The sequence below is a fragment of the Grammomys surdaster genome, unplaced genomic scaffold (genome assembly GCF_004785775.1).
Source record: "Grammomys surdaster isolate TR1022 unplaced genomic scaffold, NIH_TR_1.0 278, whole genome shotgun sequence".
NCBI classification, from domain to species: domain Eukaryota; kingdom Metazoa; phylum Chordata; class Mammalia; order Rodentia; family Muridae; genus Grammomys; species Grammomys surdaster.
Window position 1 is genome coordinate 10,472,712 of NW_021604719.1, and position 8,824 is coordinate 10,481,535.

The following is an 8,824-nucleotide window of genomic DNA, read 5'->3' on the forward strand; positions in this document are numbered from 1 at the left end:
CAGGTGGATTTCTGAGTTCGAGGCCAGCCTGGTCTACAGAGTGAGTTCCAGGACAGCCTGGGCTACACAGAGAAACCCTGTCTCGAAAAACAAAAACAAAAAAGAAAGAGAGAGAGAGAGAGAGAGAGAGAGAGAGAGAGAGAGAGAGAGAGAGAGAGAGAGAGAAAGCCTCATCACCGAGGTCAGGCTCCACACACAACAGAAGCAGCTCCTGAGACCGAAAAGGGCATTCACAGGCAAAAAGGACCATACCTGAACCCCACAATCAATGTGAGCATGCAATCATCCTGGTCCATATAAGCATTTATGTTAAAAAAAAAAAAAGCCATGGAAAAACCAGGACACGTGTGTTCACATACAAGCGGACTGCATGGGACAGAAAGGTAGGTCTCATACATGTATTTTAAAAGGAAGAAGAAAGCGAGAACTCTCCATCGCTATAGTTTGGATATGTTCTGTCTCCCATGTATTTAAGTGTCGGCTCCCACTGTGGCAATATAGGAGGTTCTGGGACCTTTAGAGGGTGGGTAGGACCCGGAGAAAGGTCACAAGATGACCTCCCCTTGCTCGGTCGGACTTCATGCCTCACCCTGAGATCACACCTTTCCTAGAACATTCCCACTGTGAGGTGACGTAGCTACCAGGGTCTTCACCAGGGTTACTATATATATATTGCTGGCATTTGCAGCCTCTAAGGCTACACAATTGTCTTTCGGTTTGGTTTTACATTTCTTTTTATTTATTTGTTTGTTTCTTTGACTTACATTTCATTCATTCATTCATTCATTCATTCATTCATTCACTATTTGTTTGTTGCTCTCTCTCTCTCTCTCTCTCTCTCTCTCTCTCTCTCTCTCTCTCTGTGTGTGTGTGTGTGGGGGGGTATGTGTGGTGCCTGAGTTCTCATGCGAAGGTAGAGGACAGGTTTTAGGAGTCAGTTTTTTTTCTTCCACCATGTAGGACCCGAAGATCAAACTGCGACACCAAGCTCAGTGGCAAACACCTTTACTGCCTAAGCCCTCTTGCCAGTGCCCACTTCTTTAGAAGTACCTAGCCTTTCATGTTTGTTACTGCAATGAAACCCATTAATTAGTACATCTTATTAATTAATTTTGCAAAGAAGAAAGAAGAGAGAGTTAAAGCCCAGTGAAAAGAGGGTAGACAGTGGGCAGTATGCTGCACTCCTGGGAGCCTAACACTTGAAAGCCTGGGGCAAGAGAGTCAAGAGTTTAAGACTAGCCTCAGTTACATGATGAGTTAAAGGCCAGATTCAGCTACATGAGACCCTGACTTAAAAAATATACATATGTATGTATGTATGTATGTATGTATGTATGTGTGTATGTGTGTGTGTATGTGTGTTTTAAAAGGACAAAATATTAACCCTTGATTGAAAGCTCCGATGTTTGTACTTAATATTGTCTGTACTTTGATGACTTGACAGATCCAAAGGGAGTGACTGACGTCCATCTATCTTTGGTATTTCTCTCAGCTTATTCTGTGTTGCTAGCCAGCCTCCTGTGGAAATACCATACACAACAATCGCACCATGCCAGGTGTGATGATGTGTGTCTTTAATCCTAGTACTCAGAATGCAGATGAATGTATATCTCTATGAGTCTGGGGCCAACCTGATCTACACAGGTCAGTCAGGATTACATAGTAAGACCCTATCTCAAAATGAAAACAAAGCACACCATGATATAGGCATGGACTTATGTAGGGACATTGGTTATGAAGACTCTAGATGAATATTTATCTTACATAACCATGTATATATGCTCATTCAGTTCCTGCAGTGACAAAGGCCAATTTTTCTTTTAAATTAATACCTGGGGCATGGAGCAGACTGTCTGTCTGATCATGCCAACAGAGATTATCCTCCTAGGATCAAGAAGGGACCCATATGGAAGGTGAGCTCTTGACCTAAGACTCATAAATTACAATGTCTCTGCCACCTGAACTAATTGGCTAAAGAGCAAGAAGTATTTGAAATCAGAAAACAAGCAATCTTTCTCAACATTGCCTGCTGAATGTTAAATTATCCTTGTCACCTTTGTTTCAGATTAAATCATTCCACCGCTTTTATTCATTATTTAGAAAGTTCTCATTCTCCTGAGTTAACAACCAAGCACAACTGTGAACTGTGGCAAGATATTTTGGGGTTAGTTGGAAGAGTTCAAAACCATATTAGACTGTTATATTTTTAGGGGCAAAAGATGCTATAACAGTTATATATAATTTTTATTTGGTACTTTGAGAGGTGTCACTATGTTGTCAAGGCTGGCCTTGATTTCTTGACAAAGCTCCTGCCTCAGTTTCCTGAGTTCTGGTATTAAGAAATGCACCTTAAATATAACCTAAATGCAAATATTCTTAAAAGCTATGTGTAAAGTAGGGTAGACGCAGGTTTTCGTTTTGCTTTGTTTCGTCTGAGATAGGACCTTGCCACGCAGCTCAGGCTTCAAAGATATTTTTTCAGTTCAAGGCTGCCCACAAAATTGTGGGTTTTTTGTTTTATTTGTTTGTTTGGTTTGGTTTGGTTTTAACCTCATTCTCTTTAGTGCTGGGAGTATAGGCAAGCCATGTTCAGCTGACTATAACTTTCAAATAATACACAGACACACAGATAGATATACACACACAAACACACACACACACACACACACACACACTTTCTCTCCAGAGAAAGAGAGAGAAGAGCATGTTATTGAAAAGATAGTACCTGATTATCCTCTCTTTTTGGGGGGGGGGTGGTTCTAAAATAAAATCTTGGGAAAATAGTCTCTCTTTGTCCATGTTATAGACCTCAATGAAAGATAATCCATGAAAGATCGTTGTTTAAAGTCCAATATAGTAAAACGGGGAATAAGAACTTTCCTCCCAAGTTAGGTTGCAAGGAAAAGCAAGTTTGGCTGCATTTATATCTTTATTCACTCAACAAATATTTACTGGATAATCTGTGTTACACGAAATAGTAATAAAAGAATAATTAGGAATTTATTATTCAGCAATTGACATTAAATTCTATTATTCTAAATTGAGCCTCTTTTCTTTTTTTTTTAAAGATTTATTTATTTATTTTATTTATGAGTACACTGTCGCTGGCTGTCTTCGGACACACCTGAAGAGGTCATCCAATCTCATTATGGATGGTTGTGAGCCACCATGTGGTTGCTGGGATTTGAACTCAGGACCTCTGGAAGAGCAGTCAGTGCTCTTAACCGCTGAGCCATCTCTCCAGCCCCTGAGCCTCTTTTCAATCCCTTCAAAAACCATTGTTTAATTCTGCAGTGACTGCTGCCCACTCTCTCCATCAGGTCTCACTTGGATGGCTGCAGTTGCTCCAGGCCTAGCACATCAGCTTAGATCTCTATGGTTAATTAGACCTTCACAACTCAGACCTCAGAATCTATGAAGCAGGGATTCAATTGCTTCTTGTTTCCCATATTGCCAAACTGCTTTCCAGTTTTAGGGTTTTACATATCTCTTGCTTAAAGTTGTCTTCCATCCTCTTTGTCTGCTTACCTCTTACAAATCCTTTAGATCTCCTGCAGGACATTTCCTGCAGGAAGTTTTCTTTGACCTTCAAAATCTTCAGTTTGGCAACTCTGCCTCCTCCTCTCTCTCACGTTTCACTTATTTTACCCCACATCATACTGCCAGTTTACTGACCCAATCCATGCTTCAAAATTAGCACTGTGCACTTACCACGATGAACTTTGGCATCATTGATAAGGTTAATAACATTGGACAGAAACATCGATTGGATATTGGAAGAGTGTTCAGTTCTCTGTGTATGAGGAGTCTGAAAATAGTAGGTAGCAGTACTTGCTGTCTTGGGAGAGACTGTCTAGTTAAAAACGCCAGAGGATAGACTGGCAATACACTCTTTCATCTGGAGATACAAAGTCCTGAAGAATAGATAACCCTATTATACCCACGCGATCCGACACCATATACCCTTAAGAGCATCCTGTATATGATTGAGTGAAGTAGAATAAGTAACAAGCTCACAACTGTCCACCTCACAGCCATTTATTTTGCTGCTCACTACAAAGCCTTTCCCAGGTCCTCTGGTATTAGAAATAATTCTAATTATAGGACACTTCTGCTTCGCTGTGGATCTGGTTACTGACTGCCCCCTCCTTCTTTTCCTTTCTGTCATGGATTATTAATGATGGCAGGCTGTGATTTATTATCTGTCTCGCACAGTGTTTCTTAAGTGTATCAATGACATTAGCTAATTGCCAATGCTTTACCCTTGCCGTAATCTCTGCCAGGCTGCTTTCCATTTGGACACTTGCTGTTTGGTCCACCCTTCATTCATCACTGGTCTTCTATAGAACAAGCAAGAGCAGTGCTCCCCTCTGCTCTCAGTCCACAGTGGCCTCACTGACTCAGCACGTTTAAAGCCTCAAGTTTGGATTCAAGGAATTTCAAATATGAGATGTATTTTCATGTGCATAGCTTTAAACTTTTCCTCCCAAAGCTTTAAAAAAAATAGTTTATGTAATACAGAAATTTCTAGGCTTTAGTGATAACACATTGACCCCTAGAAAATAAAAGATCACACAATGTTTTATATACAAAAAAACATAAGGTACAAATTATAGAGTGACCCCTTTATGTGTGGCAAAAGCATAGTGCCTACTATTTTATCCTTTGACAACTCCAAATATCTATAGTGTATGACATTCTTGATGATAAACTTGAAGATCCTATGAAATTCTGAAGATTGCAATAATAGTAGTCTATATTCTATATAGAACAAATTATTCACATTACTCTAGGCCATTGGTTTTTCAGCCTTCCTAATGCTGTGACCCTTTACAGTTCCTCATGTTGGATGACCCCCCGGCTATAAAATTATTTCATAACTATAATTTTGCTACTGTTATGAACTGTAATATATATATATATATATATATATATATATATATATATATATATATGATATGTAGGATATCTGATATCTGATATGGGACCCATGTGAAAAGGACAGTTAAGCCTCCAAAGGGGTCGCGACTCACAGGTTGAGAACCATTGCTGCTGACCATGTAGCATTAAAATCATGACTATTAAGCCTTTCAAAATGCATTGCCTGTGCCAGGCTGCTGCTCAGAGGCCTAGGGCAGCTGTTTGCTGTCGTCTGTCCTTTCCTTTGCAGGCTATCATGTAGGCAAGGCTGTTGTTCTACCTTAGGCATTTACTTCTTTCTCATTTAGATGGAATTTTTGTGTTTGGAAACAGTCATTTCAGAATCAGGGAAAAAACACATTGAATGAATAAGCAGAAAATTTTTTCCCCTGTGGAGTAAATCATTTTTGTAACGTGTGACAGTTTTTCATTAGGAACACAGTAGAAGTGCAATGCTTGCACCAGGTTAGAGACGCTTCCTCCTTCCCTACCTCTCCCTCCTCCCTCTCTTCTCCCTCCTCCCCCATACTCCTCTTTCCCTTCCTCTTCCTCCTCCCTCTCTTCTCCCTCCTTCCCCATACTCCTCCTCCTTCCCTTCCTCTTCCTCCTCCCTCTCCTCTCCCTCCCCCATACTCCTCCTCCTCCTCCCTGTCTCCCCCTGGCTGTACTCCAACTCCTCCTGCCCATACTAACAATAGTTACACAAAAGTCCCACCTGTTCAGGAAGGGTCAAGAGTGAATACACACAAGCTTCCTTCATCCTTTCCTTCTGTTCGGATCTCAGCCTATTGGATTGTGTTGCCTATAGTCAGGGAGAGTCTTTCCCATTGAGTTTTCTTACCCATATGGCGATCTTCTCTGGGAACATATTTACAGACACATTAGAAGCACAATTTGCTAATTTTTAGGTGCTTTGCAATCCAGTCAAGTTAATAAGCAACTGTTTGTTTTCTTTTGATTGACTTGTCTCATTTTACTTCAGACAGGGTCTCACTCTATATCCTAGACTGACTTTGATCTTGTAGTTTTTCCTTCACAGCCTGCAGATTGCTGGGATTGCGGGTGAATGCCATTTTGCCAAGCTTGGCAAGTCAACAGGAACCATTACCATCGTGAGTCTCTCTTTCACTTTTATAGTTTTAGACATTTCTAGAAGACTCTCTTGTCTCCCACTCTACTAAAAGGGGTAGCCACAAAAAACACAGCTTTCTCAATTTATCATCTTAAGATCTACCCGCTTCCCCTGCCACCCTTTCCTCCTTTCCCCTCACTACTGTCTACCTAACAAACACTGAGTCCTTCCTTGCAACAGACCTCCGTAGGAGCTAGGAATATGCTGTAGAAAAAGTCAGATGCAGTCTCTTACCTCCTAAAGCTTATAGTTTGGTACAGCAGTGATTCCCTAAGTATCTACCATAATAATAAATTAATTATTCTTGTAAGAATCAGCATAACAAAAATGAAGTGCAATAAAATATTTAACACAGGCACTTGATCTATACTTAAAGTCAGACTTTAAATGAGTAAGAGGGACAGATGTTCTGGAAAGATGCACAAAAGTAGGAGTTTCAGCTAAAGGCATGGGTAAGAACATGAAATATCTATGAGAATAAGATATATGTACGAGAAAAGGAAAGCAAGCATAAACTATGGTCCAGGGAAGATCTAACCTTTATTATTCATGCTTAATATTTGGGCTGCTTTTCTGATAACAAATGCATTTTACCTAATACTATAGGGTACATGGTTTGCCTTGCTTTGAAGAAAGCCCAGTGCAAAACAAAAGTCTAATTCTAGCATTTTTTTAAAATGGTGGTTCAAAATTGGGAGTGGTACAGTCTGAAGCATGTGAAAGAGATGTTTTACGGGAGGATCCTGTACTGAGAACACGAGAAGAGGGAACGGATTAGCAAGAACATGTGATGCTCTCTGTGGTTATGAAGAGGAAGATACAGTGGATGTATCTCAGTTGGTAGAGAGTTTGTGTCTCATGTCTAAAGCCCTGGGATCTGTTCCCAGTACTGCACAAGCTAGGTATGGTGGCACATGTTCGTAATCCTAGCATTTGAGAATCAGGTTCGGAGTCCCATTACTTAGGTAGCTTCCGGTCCTTCAGCATTCTCTATCTCTCGCTTCTGGTGGTCTGATGATGGTAAGCAGTTGGCTCTAGTATTTCAATTTGGATTCCTAGATTAAACTTGATTCATTTGGTAACAGAAATGAGGGAGGAAATACAAGAAGTACAAATATTTAACATTCAGGAGAGAACACCAGGTTGATGCCAATCACATTTCCTGTCTGGACTTTCATGCTGTAAATCATGGTTGTATAAAAAATGATAGTTGCAGTGTCAATGGATTCTTCTGGAGATTCATCATGTCTTTGTGCGAAGACATATTGCTTTGCAATTACCGGAAGCGTCGTATCAAGCTCTCGGGTTATGCTTGGGTCACTGCCTGCTCTCACATCTTCTGTGATCAGCATGGCAGTGGTGAGTTCAGTTGTTCACCAGCCATCTGCCCTGCTTGCAACAGTACCCTTTCTGGAAACCTAGATATTGTCCGAACAGAACTCAGCCCATCAGAGGAGTACAAAGCTATGGTGTTAGCAGGGCTTCGACCAGAGGTTGTTTTGGACATTAGCTCCCGAGCATTGGCCTTCTGGACATGCCAGGTACACCAGGAACATAACTATTAAGAATATAATTTCAGCAAGGCCGAGAACCACTTAAAACAGATGGAGAAGATATACACACAGCTAATACAGAGCAAGGATGTAGAGTTGACCTCTATGAAAGGGGAGGTTACCTCCATGAAGAAAGTTCTAGAAGAATACTAGAAAAAGTTTAGTGATATCTCTGAAAAACTTATGGAGCGCAACCGCCAGTACCAAAAGCTCTAAGGCCTTTATGATAACCTTAGGCTAAGAAATATCTCTATTGCTAGCCAAGAAGGCTCCCTGGAGCCAGCTATGATCCCACAGTCTGGAGTCTTTGACTTCCCATCAGGGAATAATAACTCAAAGTTTTCTTTGGACTGTACACCAGGTGGAAATAAGGTGGTGGAGATGAAGATGTTCAGTTCCGACCATTTTCTCCGTGTTCTCCCACAGCACCTGAACCCATTAACAACTTCTTTAGTTTTGCATCTCAAAGCCGTGAGACAGAGAAGCAGGTCCTGCAGCAAGGCCTTTAAAGCAAAAAGAATTTAGCAGAGTTTTCATTTCTGCACCTCTGAGTTCTCTTCACATTTTGACCTTAGAAGAAGTTGGCTAGCAGTAGGGTGTGTGGCTTCCTGTTTGGTTTCTTCTCTGTTTGCTTAGGGCATGGGCATTTCATGAATCTCAGTCTCTACGTTTGACATTGCTCACACAGTCAGACTGTCGCACAGATCCTGTTTCAGACCAATCTGTATTCATGCTCATGGAAGCACCAGTGTTATATTTACATGGCGCTTTGGATTCATTCTAGCACGTATATGTTAAGTGTGTGCATTGATTTTTCTCTGCTAGTATATTTCTGTAAAAATTATGGTCTTGGAAAATGATGGCCAAAAATGATGGTCTTGGAAAATGGTGGCTTGCTATTACCATGTATTTTACAGTCATGTATTTTCATTTGTGTTACTTTGTTTTGGAGGTGTGCTTATGCCAGTAAATGGAAGTGCAATTTGATGCATATGTGTTGTTTCTATTTAAAAATAATTTATACTGATAAAGTTATTTGTTGATTTCATTGGTATTTGTTTTAAAATAAAACTGCTTCTTTACTTTAAAAAAAAATCCTAGCATTTGAGAAACAGGAGTTTAATGTCATCCTTGAATGCAAAGCAAGTTCAAGGCCTGATACTATCTTTAAAAAAAACATAAGAATATGTCTGACTCTTGAAGGCCTCTGAGGAGATAT

The 8,824-nt window shown here is 40.4% G+C and overlaps 1 pseudogene; it reads left to right on the forward strand.

The window, feature by feature from the left end:
- The first annotated feature begins 7,296 nt into the window (after positions 1-7,296).
- LOC114629105 lies at positions 7,297-8,130 on the forward strand (annotated as a pseudogene).
- Positions 8,131-8,824: the final 694 nt, after the last annotated feature.